Source organism: Ranitomeya imitator, chromosome 3 (assembly GCF_032444005.1).
Source record: "Ranitomeya imitator isolate aRanImi1 chromosome 3, aRanImi1.pri, whole genome shotgun sequence".
Classification (NCBI taxonomy): Eukaryota; Metazoa; Chordata; class Amphibia; order Anura; family Dendrobatidae; genus Ranitomeya; species Ranitomeya imitator.
In genome coordinates, this window is record NC_091284.1 from 438,932,098 (window position 1) to 438,947,677 (window position 15,580).

The window sequence follows — 15,580 nt, forward strand, 5'->3', positions numbered from 1 at the left end:
CTAGTCAGTTCTCCGGGAGCCTGTGCGGACACATCTGCCTGGCCATGCCCTGACAATCCTCCATGCTGAAGCTGCGGCTCACTATGGGGTCCGGGCAGGGGGCTTTCTTGCTCTTGGATCTCTTAGTTCTGTCGCTGCCTGAAGACAAGGACTGTGCAGAGTAATACGGGTAACACAGGAATAAATGATGACCAGGAGGCGTTTGTGTCACCGACCCTGACCAATATCCCCTGACCGATGTCCCCTGACTGATAATAATAATAATAATCTTTATTTATATAGCGCCAACATATTCTGCAGCGCTTTACAGTTTAACAGTTTCAAACACAACAGTCATAGGTAACAACAACGTTAACAATACAGTAATAAAGCAAAATAAGACGACTCTTCTCCTGAGAGCTTACAATCTACAATGAGGTGGGAACTGATGTCCCCTGACCGACCTTGTACATCCATCCTATGGGCCATGTAGAGGAGCAGAGAGCAGGAAATGTGGGCGGGGGAAGGGCGGCATGTGCAGGCAGTCACCTGACTAGTTCAGTGCAATGGGCGGAGTTACAGAGGGGAGCTTGTCTCCCACTGGCTGCTTGATTTCACTTCTGCTAATTTAGGTAAGAGAGCAGATGCATTATGGGTGTGATGGTTTCCGCTTCTAGTTACTCTGCAGTCAGGTCTCTGATCCCCCACAATGTATCACAATGTATCACGTCTCACAGGGTCATCATGTGTCACCTCGTGTGATGTCTCCCTAATGTTACACGCAGGGTCCTATCCCCCGGAGGGGCATCACGGCCAGGAAGAGGTTAAGACTATACTTTCAGGGATCATTTCTATAGTGTGTAACTTGAGAAATGTGCTCTAAAGTGTCCAAACTTCCCAACCACGAGGAGGAGCTGTAGTGATCTCTCCTGAGCGTGAAGTGAGCTCTCAGTTCTGCTTCATTGCAGGGGCTGATTGCTGGTGATGATCGTTCTCCTTCTCTGTTACAGGGAGGGCGGAGGGGGAGATCACAAGCTGAGTGGTTGGGGTTATATTTTTTTTTTAAGTAATAAAAGTAGATTAAAGGTTTCTGTATTATTGATGATGTCATCTTAAGGTTTGTTGATCACTAAATATCAGCTTTCTGTTTACTGTATTAAAGTAGCATTTTTTTTTTTTTTTAGTATTTACTTAACCCCTTCATGACCCAGCCTATTTTGACCTTAAAGACCTTGCCGTTTTTTGCAATTCTGACCAGTGTCCCTTTATGAGGTAATAACTCAGGAACGCTTCAACGGATCCTAGCGGTTCTGAGATTGTTTTTTCGTGACATATTGGGCTTCATGTTAGTGGTAAATTTAGGTCAATAAATTCTGTGTTTATTTGTGATAAAAACGGAAATTTGGCGAAAATTTTGAAAATTTCGCAATTTTCACATTTTGAATTTTTATTCTGTTAAACCAGAGAGGTATGTGACACAAAATAGTTAATAAATAACATTTCCCACACGTCTACTTTACATCAGCACAATTTTGGAAACAAAATTTTTTTTTGCTAGGAAGTTATAAGGGTTAAAATTTGACCAGCGATTTCTCATTTTTACAACGAAATTTACAAAACCATTTTTTTTAGGGACCACCTCACATTTGAAGTCAGTTTGAGGGGTCTATATGGCTGAAAATACCCAAAAGTGACACCATTCTAAAAACTGCACTCCTCAAGGTGCACAAAACCACATTCCAGAAGTTTATTAACCAATGGTAAAAGGAGAAACTGAACCACGAAAGTTGTTGTCCAATTTGTCCTGAGTACGCTGATACCTCACATGTGCGGGTAAACCACTGTTTGGGCGCACGGCAGGGCTTGGAAGGGAAGGAGCGCCATTTGACTTTTTTAATGAAAAATTGGCTGCACTCTTTAGCGGACACCATGTCACGTTTGGAGAGCCCCCGTGTGCCTAAAAATTGGAGCTCCCCCACAAGTGACCCCATTTTGGAAACTAGACGCCCCAAGGAACTTATCTAGATGCATAGTGAGCCCTTTAAACCCCCAGGTGCTTCACAAATTGATCCGTAAAAATGAAAAAGTACTATATTTTCACAAAAAAAATTCTTTTAGCCTCAATTTTTTCATTTTCACATGGACAACAGGATAAAATGGATCCTAAAATTTGTTTGGCAATTTCTCCTGAGTACACCGATACCTCACATGTGGGGGTAAACCACTGTTTGGGCACATGGTAAGGCTCGGAAGGGAAGGAGCGCCATTTGACTTTTTGAATGAAAAATTATTTCCATCGTTAGCGGACACCATGTCGCGTTTGGAAAGACCCTGTGTGCTTAAACATTGGAGCTCCCCCACAAGTGACCCCATTTTGGAAACTGGACCCCCCAAGGAACTTATCTAGATGCCTAGTGAGCACTTTAAACCCTCAGGTGCTTCACAAATTGATCTGTAAAAATGAAAAAGTACTTTTTTTTCACAAAAAATTTCTTTTCGCCTCAATTTTTTAATTTTCACATGGGCAATAGGATAAAATGGATCCTAAAATTTGTTGAGCAATTTCTCCCGAGTACGCCGATACCTCATATGTGGGGGTAAACCACTGTTTGGGCACACGGCATGGCTCGGAAGGGAAGGTGCGCCTTTTGACTTTTTGAATGGAAAATTAGCTCCAATTGTTAGCGGACACCATGTCGCATTTGGAGAGCCCCTGTGTGCCTATGCAATGGAGCTCCCCCACAAGTGACCCCATTTTGGAAACTAGACCCCCCAAGGAACTTATCTAGATGCATACTGAGCACTTTAAACCCCCAGGTGCTTCACAGAAGTTTATAATGCAGGGCCATGAAAATAAAAAATAATTTTTCTTTTCTCAAAAATGATTTTTTAGCCTGGAATTTCCTATTTTGCCAATGGTAATAGGAGAAATTGGACCACAAATGTTGTTGTCCAGTTTGTCCTGAGTACGCAGATACCCCATATGTGGGGGTAAGCCACTGTTTGGGCGCACGGCAGGGCTCAGAAGGGAAGGCACGCCATTTGGCTTTTTAAATGGAAAATTAGCTCCAATCATTAGCGGACACCATGTCGCGTTTGGAGAGCCCCTGTGTGCCTAAACATTGGAGATCCCCCACAAATGACCCCATTTTGGAAACTAGACCCCCAAAGGAACTAATCTAGATGTGTGGTGAGCACTTTGAACCCTCAAGTGCTTCATAGAAGTTTATAACGCAGAGCCATGAAAATAAAAATAAAAAAATTCTTTTCTCAAAAATGATTTTTTAGCCCGCAATTTTTTATTTTCCCAAGGGTAACAGGAGAAATTTGACCCCAAAAGTTGTTGTCCAGTTTCTCCTGAGTACGCTGATACCCAATATGTGGGGGTAGACCACTGTTTGGGCACACGTGGGGGCTCAGAAGGGAAGTAGTGACTTTTGAAATGCAGACTTTGATGGAATGGTCTGCGGGCGTCACGTTGCGTTTGCAGAGCCCCTGGTGTGCCTAAACAGTAGAAACCCCCCACAAGTGACCCCATTTTGGAAACTAGACCCCCAAAGGAACTTATCTAGATATGTGGTGAGCACTTTCAACCCCCAAGTGCTTTACAGAAGTTTATAACGCAGAGCCGTGAAAATAATAAATACGTTTTCTTTCCTCAAAAATAATTTTTTAGCCCAGAATTTTTTATTTTCCCAAGGGTTACAGGAGAAATTGGACCCCAAAAGTTGTTGTCCAGTTTCTCCTGAGTACGCTGATACCCCATGTGTGGGGGTAAACCACTGTTTGGGCACACTTCGGGGCTCAGAAGGGAAGTAGTGACTTTTGAAATGCAGACTTTGATGGAATGGTCTGCGGACGTCATGTTGCGTTTGCAGAGCCCCTGGTGTGCCTAAACAGTAGAAACCCCCCACAAGTGACCCCATTTTGGAAACTAGACCCCCCAAGGAACTTATCTAGATATGTGGTGAGCACTTTGAACCCCCAAGTGCTTCACAGACGTTTACAACGCAGAGCCGTGAAAATAAAAAATCATTTTTCTTTCCTCAAAAATGATGTTTTAGCAAGCATTTTTTTATTTTCTCAAGGGTAACAGGAGAAATTGGACCCCAGTAATTGTTGCGCAGTTTGTCCTGATTATGCTGGTACCCCATATGTGGGAGTAAACCACTGTTTGGGCACACGTCGGGGCTCGGAAGTGAGGGAGCACCATTTGACTTTTTGAATACAAGATTGGCTGGAATCAATGGTGGCGCCATGTTGCGTTTGGAGACCCCCTGATGTGCCTAAACAGTGGAAACCCCTCAATTCTAACTCCATCACACCCCTAACCCTTATCCCAACTGTAGCCGTAACCCTAATCACAACCCTAACCACAACACACCCGTAACCCCAACACACCCCTAACCCTAACCACAACCCTAATTCCAACCCTAACCCTAAGGCTATGTGCCCACGTTGCGGATTCGAATGAGATTTTTCAGCACCATTTTTGAAAAATCCGCGGGTAAAAGGCACTGCGTTTTACCTGCGGATTTTCCGCGGATTGCCAGTGTTTTTTGTGAGGATTTCACCTGCGGATTCCTATTGAGGAACAGGTGTAAAACGCTGCGGAATCCGCACAAAGAATTGACATGCTGCGGAAAATACAACGCAGCGTTCCCGCGCGGTATTTTCCGCACCATGGGCACAGCGGATTTGGCTTTCCATATGTTTAAATGGTACTGTATACCTGATGGAACACTGCTGCGAATCCGCAGCGGCCAATCCGCTGCGGATCCGCAGCCAAATCCGCACCGTGTGCACATAGCCTAATTCTAAAGGTATGTGCACACGCTGCGGAAAACGCTGCGGATCCGCAGCAGTTTCCCATGAGCTTACAGTTCAATGTAAACCTATGGGAAACAAAAATCGCTGTACACATGCTGCGGAAAAACTGCACGGAAACGCAGCGGTTTACATTCCGCAGCATGTCACTTCTTTCTGCGGATTCCGCAGCGGTTTTACAACTGCTCCAATAGAAAATCGCAGTTGTAAAACCGCAGTGAAATGCACAGAAAAACCGCGGTAAATCCACAGCGGTTTAGCACTGCGGATTTATCAAATCCTCTGCGGAAAAATCCGCATAGGACCAGAATACGTGTGCACATCCCGAACCCTAACCCTACCCCTAACCCTACCCCTAACCCTAACCCTAGTTCTTACCCCAACCTTAGTGGAAAAAAAATATATTTTTTTTATTGTCCCTACCTATGGGGGTGACAAAGAGGGGGGGGGGGGGGTCATTTACTTTTTTTTTTATTTTGATCACTGAGATAGGTTTTATCTCAGTGATCAAAATTCACTCTGGAACGAATCTGCCGGCCGGCAGATTCGGCGGGCGCACTGCACATGCGCCCGCCATTTTGGAAGATGGCGGCGCCCAGGAAAGAAGATGGACGGACCCCGGGAGGCCAGGTAAGTATAAGGGGGGGGGGAGATCAGGGCACGGGGGGGGGGGGGGCGTCGGAGCACGGGGGGGTGGATCGGAGCATGGGGGGGGGTGGATCGGAACACGGGGGGGTGGATTGGAGCACAGAGTGGGGGATCGCTGTGCGGGCGGGTGGATCAGAGCACGGGGGGGGATCGCTGTGCGGGGGGAGGGTTCGGAGTGCGGGGGGGTTTGATTGGAGCACGGGGGGTGTGATTGGAGCACGGGGGGAGCGGAGCACAGGACGGAGGGGAGCGGACCACAGATCGGGGGGTTGGGGGGGCGATCGGTGGGGTGGGGTGGGTGCACATTAGTGTTTCCAGCCATGGCCGATGATATTGCAGCATCGGCCATGGCTGGATTGTAATATTTCCCCATTTTTTTTAGGTGAAATATTACAAATCGCTCTGATTGGCAGTTTCACTTTCAACAGCCAATCAGAGCGATCGTAGCCACGGGGGGTGAAGCCACCCCCCCTGGGCTAAACTACCACTCCCCCTGTCCCTGCAGATCGGGTGAAATTGAAGTTAACCCTTCCACCCGATCTGCAGGGACGCGATCTTTCCATGACGCATATGCTGCGTCATGGGTCGGAATGGCACCGACTTTCATGACGCAGCGTATGCGTCAAAGGTCGGGAAGGGGTTAATTGAATACTTTTTGTAGGATACATATTACTGAATATTAGCTTTCTTTTTTATTAACTATGTTAAGGACAAGACTAATAAAATCTTTACAAAATATGATTTAAAAGTTGCCAAATAAACAGATATGTATGAGGTACTCATGAAACGGAAATGTGAAACACTGAATCCGGCACCCGGATCTGGTTTTCCAAGCATTGTCCATACAAATCATGCAGATTTTCTGTTCTGGGGTCTCTCTCCCTCTCCTCTTCCCTGGAACCAGGAAGTAAAAAAATCCTTTTGCATGAAAGAAGACCAGTTCCAGCTAAAAAACGGATCCGGGGCATCAGTTTTTCACAATTTGTGCCCGCTTTGTAACCCCTTCATGACCCAGCCTATTTTGACCTTAAAGACCTTGCCGTTTTTTGCAATTCTGACCAGTGTCCCTTTATGAGGTAATAACTCAGGAACGCTTCAACGGATCCTAGCGGTTCTGAGATTGTTTTTTCGTGAAATATTGGGCTTCGTGTTAGTGGTAAATTTAGGTCAATAAATTCTGCGTTTATTTGTGATAAAAACGGAAATTTGGCGAAAATTTTGAAAATTTCGCAATTTTCACATTTTGAATTTTTATTCTGTTAAACCAGAGAGATATGTGACACAAAATAGTTAATAAATAACATTTCCCACATGTTTACTTTACATCAGCACAATTTTGGAAACAAAATTTTTTTTTGTTAGGAAGTTATAAGGGTTAAAATTTGACCAGCGATTTGTCATTTTTACAACGAAATTTACAAAACCTTTTTTTTAGGGACCACCTCACATTTGAAGTCAGTTTGAGGGGTCTATATGGCTGAAAATACCCAAAAGTGACACCATTCTAAAAACTGCACCCCTCAAGGTACTCAAAACCACATTCAAGAAGATTATTAACCCTTCAGGTGCTTCACAGCAGCAGAAGCAACATGGAAGGAAAAAATGAACATTTAACTTTTTAGTCACAAAAATTATCTTTTAGCAACAATTTTTTTATTTTCCCAATGGTAAAAGGAGAAACTGAACCACGAAAGTTGTTGTCCAATTTGTCCTGAGTACGCTGATACCTCATATGTGGGGGTAAACCACTGTTTGGGCGCACGGCAGGGCTTGGAAGGGAAGGAGCGCCATTTGACTTTTTGAATTAAAAATTGGCTCCACTCTTTAGCGGACACCATGTCAGGTTTGGAGAGCCCCCGTGTGCCTAAAAATTGGAGCTCCCCCACAAGTGACCCCATTTTGGAAACTAGACGCCCCAAGGAACTTATCTAGATGCATAGTGAGCACTTTGAACCCCCAGGTGCTTCACAAATTGATCCGTAAAAATGAAAAAGTACTTTTTTTTCACAAAAAAATTCTTTTAGCCTAAATTTTTTCATTTTTACATGGGCAACAGGATAAAATGGATCCTAAAATGTGTTGGGCAATTTCTCCAGAGTACACCAATACCTCACATGTGGGGGTAAACCACTGTTTGGGCACATGGTAAGGCTCGGAAGGGAAGGAGCGCCATTTGACTTTTTGAATGAAAAATTATTTCCATCGTTAGCGGACACCATGTCGCGTTTGGATAGCTCCTGTGTGCCTAAACATTGGCGCTCCCCCACAAGTGACCCCATTTTGGAAACTAGACCCCCCAAGGAACTTATTTAGATGCCTAGTGAGCACTTTAAACCCTCAGGTGCTTCACAAATTGATCTGTAAAAATGAAAAAGTACTTTTTTTTCACAAAAAAATTCTTTTCGCCTCAATTTTTTCATTTTCACATGGGCAGTAGGATAAAATGGATCATAAAATTTGTTGGGCAATTTCTCCCGAGTACGTCGATACCTCATATGTGGGGGTAAACCACTGTTTGGGCACATGGTAAGGCTCGGAAGGGAAGGCGCGCCATTTGACCTTTTGAATGGAAAATTAGCTCCAATTGTTAGCGGACACCATGTCGCGTTTGGAGAGCCCCTGTGTGCCTAAACATTGGAGCTCCCCCACAAGTGACCCCATTTTGGAAACTAGACCCCCCAATGAACTTATCTAGATGCATATTGAGCACTTTAAACCCCCAGGTACTTCACAGAAGTTTATAACGCAGAGCCATGAAAATAAAAAATAATTTTTCTTTCCTCAAAAATGATTTTTTAGCCTGGAATTTCCTATTTTGCCAAGGATAATAGGAGAAATTGGACCACAAATATTGTTGTCCAGTTTGTCCTGAGTACGCTGATACCCCATATGTGGGGGTAAACCACTGTTTGGGCGCACGGCAGGGCTCGGAAGGGATGGCACGCCATTTGGCTTTTTAAATGGAAAATTAGCTCCAATCATTAGCGGACACCATGTCACGTTTGGAGAGCCCCTGTGTGCCTAAACATTGGAGATCCCCCAGAAATGACCCCATTTTGGAAACTAGACCCCCAAAGGAACTAATCTAGATGTGTGGTGAGGACTTTGAACCCCCAAGTGCTTCACAGAAGTTTATAACGCAGAGCCATGAAAATAAAAAAAAAAAAAATATTTTCTCAAAAATGATCTTTTAGCCTGCAATTTTTTATTTTCCCAAGGGTAACAGGAGAAATTTGACCCCAAAAGTTGTTGTCCAGTTTCTCCTGAGTACGCTGATACCCCATATGTGGGGGTAAATCACTGTTTGGGCACATGCCGGGGCTCGGAAGTGAAGTAGTGACGTTTTGAAATGCAGACTTTGATGGAATGCTCTGTGGGCGTCACGTTGCGTTTGCAGAGCCCCTGATGTGGCTTAACAGTAGAAACCCCCCACAAGTGACCCCATTTTGGAAACTAGACCCCCAAAGGAACTTATCTAGATGTGTGGTGAGCACTTTGAACCCCCAAGTGCTTCATAGAAGTTTATAATGCAGAGCCGTGAAAATAATAAATACGTTTTCTTTCCTCAAAAATAATTATTTAGCCCAGAATTTTTTATTTTCCCAAGAGTTACAGAAGAAATTGGACCCCAAAAGTTGTTGTCCAATCTCTCCTGAGTACGCTGATACCCCATATGTGGGGGTAAACCACTGTTTGGGCACATGCCGAGGCTCGGAAGTGAAGTAGTGACGTTTTGAAATGCAGACTTTGATGGAATGCTCTGTGGGCGTCATGTTGCGTTTGCAGAGCCCCTGATGTGGCTTAACAGTAGAAACCCCCCACAAGTGACCCCATTTTGGAAACTAGACCCCGAAAGGAACTTATCTAGATGTGTGGTGAGCACTTTGAACCCCCAAGCGCTTCATAGAAGTTTATAATGCAGAGCCGTGAAAATAATAAATACGTTTTCTTTCCTCAAAAATAATTATTTAGCCCAGAATTTTTTAATTTTCCCAAGGGTAACAGGAGAAATTTGACCCCAATATTTGTTGTCCAGTTTCTCCTGATTACAGTGATACCACATATGTGGGGGTAAACTACTGTTTGGGCACATGCCGGGGCTTGGAATTGAAGTAGTGACGTTTTGAAATGCAGACTTTGATGGAATGCTCTGCGGGCGTCACGTTGCGTTTGCAGAGCCCCTGATGTGCCTAAACAGTAGAAACCCCCCACAAGTGACCCCATTTTGGAAACTAGACCCCGAAAGGAACTTATCTAGATGTGTGGTGAGCACTTTGAACCCCCAAGTGCTTCATAGAAGTTTATAATGCAGAGCCGTGAAAATAATAAATACGTTTTCTTTCCTCAAAAATAATTATTTAGCCCAGAATTTTTTATTTTTCCAAGGGTTACAGGAGAAATTGGACCCCAAAAGTTGTTGTCCAGTTTCTCCTGAGTACGCTGATACCCCATGAGTGGGGGTAAACCACTGTTTGGGCACACGTCGGGGCTCAGAAGGGAAGTAGTGACTTTTGAAATGCAGACTTTGATGGAATGGTCTGCGGATGTCACGTTGCGTTTGCAGAGCCCCTGGTGTGCCTAAACAGTAGAAACCCCCACAAGTGACCCCATTTTAGAAACTAGACCCCCCAAGGAACTTATCTAGATATGTGGTGAGCACTTTGAACCCCCAAGTGCTTCACAGACGTTTACAACGCAGAGCCGTGAAAATAAAAAATCATTTTTCTTTCCTCAAAAATTATGTTTTAGCAAGCATTTTTTTAGATTCACAAGGGTAACAGGAGAAATTGGACCCCAGTAATTGTTGCGCAGTTTGTCCTGAGTATGCTGGTACCCCATATGTGGGGGTAAACCACTGTTTGGGCACACGTCAGGGCTCGGAAGTGAGGGAGCACCATTTGACTTTTTGAATACGAGATTGGCTGGAATCAATGGTGGCGCCATGTTGCGTTTGGAGACCCCTGATGTGCCTAAACAGTGGTAACCCCTCAATTCTAACTTCAACACTAACCCCAACACACCCCTAACCCTAATCCCAACTGTAGCCATAACCCTAATCACACCCCTAACCACAACCCTAATTCCAACCCTAACCCTAAGGCTATGTGCCCACGTTGCGGATTCGTGTGAGATATTTCCGCACCATTTTTGAAAAATCCGCGGGTAAAAGGCACTGCGTTTTACCTGCGGATTTTCCGCGGATTTCCAGTGTTTTTTGTGCGGATTTCACCTGCGGATTCCTATTGAGGAACAGGTGTAAAACGCTGCGGAATCCGCACAAAGAATTGACATGCTGTGGAAAATACAACGCAGCGTTTCCGCGCGGTATTTTCCGCACCATGGGCACAGCGGATTTGGTTTTCCATAGGTTTACATGGTACTGTAAACCTGATGGAACACTGCTGCGAATCCGCAGCGGCCAATCCGCTGCAGATCCGCAGCCAAATCCGCACCGTGTGCACATAGCCTAATTCTAAAGGTATGTGCACACGCTGCGGAAAACGCTGCGGATCCGCAGCAGTTTCCCATGAGTTTACAGTTAAATGTAAACCTACGGGAAACAAAAATCGCTGTACACATGCTGCGGAAAAACTGCACGGAAACGCAGCGGTTTACATTCCGCAGCATGTCACTTCTTTGTGCGGATTCCGCAGCGGTTTTACAACTGCTCCAATAGAAAATCGCAGTTGTAAAACCGCAGTGAAATGCGCAGAAAAAAACGCGGTAAATCCGCCATAAATCCGCAGCGGTTTAGCACTGCGGATTTATCAAATCCGCAGCGGAAAAATCCGCAGAGGACCAGAATACGTGTGCACATACCGAAACCCTAACCCTAACCCTACCCCTAACCCTACCCCTAACTGTACCCCTAACCCTACCCCTAACCCTACCCCTAACCCTAGGGGTTTGATTGGAGCACGGGGGGTGTGATTGGAGCACGGGGGGAGCGGAGCACAGGACGGAGGGGAGCGGACCACAGATCGGGGGGCTGGGGGGGCGATCGGTGGGGTGGGGTGGGTGCACATTAGTATTTCCAGCCATGGCCGATGATATTTCAGCATCGGCCATGGCTGGATTGTAATATTTCACCAGTTATAATAGGTGAAATATTACAAATCGCTCTGATTGGCAGTTTCACTTTCAACAGCCAATCAGAGCGATCGTAGCCACGAGGGGGTGAAGCCACCCCCCCTGGGCTAAACTACCACTCCCCCTGTCCCTGCAGATCGGGTGAAATGGGAGTTAACCCTTTCACCCGGCCTGCAGGGACGCGATCTTTCCATGACGCCACATAGGCGTCATGGGTCGGATTGGCACCGACTTTCATGACGCCTACGTGGCGTCATGGGTCGGGAAGGGGTTAAAAAATTGGCCGGATTTAGCCTGAAAACAAAAAACGGATGTGTGAAACTAGCCGAAAGCTAGGGTCACATTGCGTTAGGGCAGTCCGTTTAGCACATAGTTCTACGGACTGCGCTAACTCAATGTCCCAAAAGGGATCGCGTTTGCCGATCCTGCTAGCGCAGATGCTCGATCTGCGCTAGCGAGGAACGGACCGCGAACGCTGCAAGCAGTGTTCGCGGTCCGTCACTCAAATGACGGCACATCGCTAGTGCATGCCCAATTTGGGCATGCACTAGCGATGCTTTCGCCATTACAAGTAATGGCGGCGTTAACGGACTACGTTACACCGCGTTATGCTGCGGTGTAACGTAGTCCGTTTAACGGGTTCACATAACGTAATGTGAACCTAGCTAGTCAGTTCTCCGGGAGCCTGTGCGGACACATCTGCCTGCCATGCCCTGACAATCCTCCATGCTGAAGCTGCGGCTCACTATGGGGTCCGGGCAGGGGGCTTTCTTGCTCTTGGATCTCTTAGTTCTGTCGCTGCCTGAAGACAAGGACTGTGCAGAATAATACGGGTGACACAGGAATAAATAATGACCAGGAGGCGTTTGTGTTACCGGCCCTGACCCATGTTCCCTGACCGGCCCTCACCGATGTCCCCTGACCGGCCCTGTACCTCCGTCCTATGTGCCATGCAGAGGAGCAGCATGTGCAGGCAGTCACCTGATCAGTGCAGGGGAATGGGCGGGGCTACAGAGGGGGCGTTGTCTCCCACTGACACTGTACATTCACTTATGCTAATTTAGGTAAGAGAGCAGATGCATTATGGGTGTGATGGTTTCCAGCTCGTACACAAGTATAGAAGCTTCTAGTTACTCTGCAGTCAGGTCTCTGATCCCCCACAATGTATCACAATGTATCACGTCTCACAGGGTCATCATGTGTCACCTCGTGTGATGTCTCCCTAATGTTACACGCAGGGTCCTATCCCCCGGAGGGGCATCACGGCCAGAAAGAGGTTAAGACTATACTTTCAGGGATCATTTCTATAGTGTGTAACTTGAGAAATGTGCTCTAAAGTGTCCAAACTTCCCAACCACGAGGAGGAGCTGTAGTGATCTCTCCTGAGCGTGAAGTGAGCTCTCAGTTCTGCTTCATTGCAGGGGCTGATTGCTGGTGATGATTGTTCTCCTTCTCTGTTACAGGGAGGGCGGAGGGGGAGATCACAAGCTGAGTGGCTGGGACATATTTTTTTTTTTTAAGTAATAAAAGTAGATTAAAGGTTTCTGTATTATTGGTGATGTCATCTTAAGGATTGTTGATCATTAAATATCAGCTTTCTGTTTACTGTATTAAAGTAGCATTTTTTTTTTTTTTTTAGTATTTACTTAACCCCTTCATGACCCAGCCTCTTTTGACCTTAAAGACCTTGCCGTTTTTTGCAATTCTGACCAGTGTCCCTTTATGAGGTAATAACTCAGGAACGCTTCAATGGATCCTAGCGGTTCCGAGATTGTTTTTTCGTGACATATTGGGCTTCATGGATGATCGTTCTCCCTCTCTGTTACAGGGAGGGCGGAGGGAGAGATCACAAGCTGAGTGGTTGGGTTATATATTGTAATGTGAAAAAAAGAATTGGGATGTAAAAGGGTTCATAATGCATAGGGTATTATTGGAAAACCTTAATCCAAGATTGTCATCTTCTGAAAATTTTTGGAACAATGTTGTTGGTAATCGTGATAGTTTTCATGGCGCAGTGGATAGCACAGCAGCCTTGCAGCACTGGAGTCCTGGGTTCAAATCCCACCAAGGACAACATCTGCAAAGAGTTTGTATGTTCTCTCCGTGTTTGCGTGGGTTTCCCCCGGGTTCTCCGGTTTCCTCCCACATTCCAAAGACATACTGATAGGGAATTTAGACTGTGAGCTCCATCGGGGACAGCGATGATAATGTGTGCAAAACTGTAAAGCGCTGCGGAATATGTTAGCGCTATATAAAAATAAAGATTATTATTATAGTTTTTTTTTGCAGAAATGTTTAAGTTTAGGCACATTTAAGAGAATGTGCATTAAGTCACCAAAATCAGGACAGGTGTCAATTTTTCGGTTTTCTTTGTGTGTCTATTTCGATATTTTTTTCCTTGCTTATAGAACGCCATTAATTCCACAGCGCTTTACACACTTTATCATCGCTGTCCACATTTGGGCTCTCAGTCTAATTCCCTATCACTGTCTTCGCAATGTGGGAGGAAACCCTCGCAAACAAGGGGAGAACATACAAACTCCTTTCAGATATTGTCCATGGTGGGATTTGACCCCAGCGCTGCAGGGCTATAGTGCTAACCACTGGTTGTGGCATAGAAACATGATGAGAGCAGTGACCTGTGAAGACGCCCTTGGATAAGAGAATGTAATGTAACATTGTCACCAGCTGATGTTTCATCCAAGTGGAAGGTGAGCGATTCCATGTTTGGAGCAGCATTGTGCATGTCCGGCTCCCGCTCCAGCCACTCTCTATGGAGCTGCCAGAGAAAGCTGAACGCAGCACCTGTTAGTTCCCTAGGGAGTGAATGGAGCGGGGGTCATTGAGCGCACTGCTGCTCCATCCTAAGGCTAGGTTCACACCAACGTATACTAAATCGTTCAGCGTTTCATGCAGGAAAGTGGGGCGATTTGCTTCTCACTTGTCATCCGTTTTTTTACAGCAGCAGCTAATAATTACAGGAACTTTTACTGTTTTTTATCGTACAGAATTGCAATGTGTCCGCAAAGATCGGATGCCATCCTGCGACTCTCTGGGGCATCTGATTTTTTTCATGTACCCATAGATAAAATAGGCGCGTCTCATCCGATTTTCAGAAGAACTAGGGCAGGCTGCGATTGTTTTCACCTGCTGATTCAGTAAGTGACAAGAATCGCTCTCTGCATTGCCGCATTGAATAACATTGGGCTGATTGCTGTCCGTTCCTTCACCCACAGCACCTGGACTTAGGGTAAGTTCACACTGCTGCGTTGTTTTGCTGCTTTTTTATGCTAATTTTCTGCTGCTTTTTAGGGTAAGTTCACTCAGGGCGTTTTTGCTGCTTTTTTTTCTGAAAACCTGATCTTGAAAGGAAAGAAGCTGCGTCAAAAACGTTATTTTAGGTGCGTTTTTGGTGTGTTTCTTTTCTCTTTATCCATGCTAATGTCCTTGGATTTTCAGCAGCAAAAACGCAGCAAATAGTGCTACCTGCGTTTTTGCTGCGTTTTTTTCAAGACCCATTCAACTCAATGGGTTAAAAAAGCTGAAAAAATGCAGCAAAAACGCTGAAAAAAGTGGCATGCTCTATGTCCAAAAAATGCAGCAAAGCACAAAATACTGATCACACAAAAAACCAATGTGTGCGCATGAGATTTCTGAAATCTCATAGGCTTTGCTGGTACTGTAAAAAGCAGCTGAAAATTAGCATATAAAACGCAGCAAAAACGCCCTGTGTGACCTTACCCTTACAGCGTTCCTCCTGCTCGACGGTATCTCTGCACTATGGACCTGGACATATAGCGCTATTCGCCTGTAACTAAGTTGCCCCTGTCTGAAACGCTGCTCTCACCTTGCTGTATCCAGCACATACCTACTACCTACCTACTACGGCAGACTCCCACTATATGGATGCTCAATTGCTCATACAGAGCGTTCCTTCACATCCTGTTCATGTTAAAGAATGTTCTGATGAAGGTCCTACGAGGGACTGAAAACGTTCACCAATAATTTTTGTCTGGATGCACAATAAAAGAAAACT

At 45.4% G+C, this 15,580-nt stretch overlaps 2 non-coding genes across 2 annotated transcripts; both read left to right on the plus strand.

The window, feature by feature from the left end:
• Positions 1-805: 805 nt before the first annotated feature.
• Positions 806-1,023, plus strand: LOC138673329 (small nucleolar RNA U3). The gene has a single exon (XR_011319966.1). It is a non-coding gene; the product is annotated as a small nucleolar RNA U3 (small nucleolar RNA).
• An 11,800-nt stretch (positions 1,024-12,823) lies between these two features.
• LOC138673339 (small nucleolar RNA U3) lies at positions 12,824-13,041 on the plus strand. Its single transcript, XR_011319976.1, has one exon. It is a non-coding gene; the product is annotated as a small nucleolar RNA U3 (small nucleolar RNA).
• Positions 13,042-15,580: the final 2,539 nt, after the last annotated feature.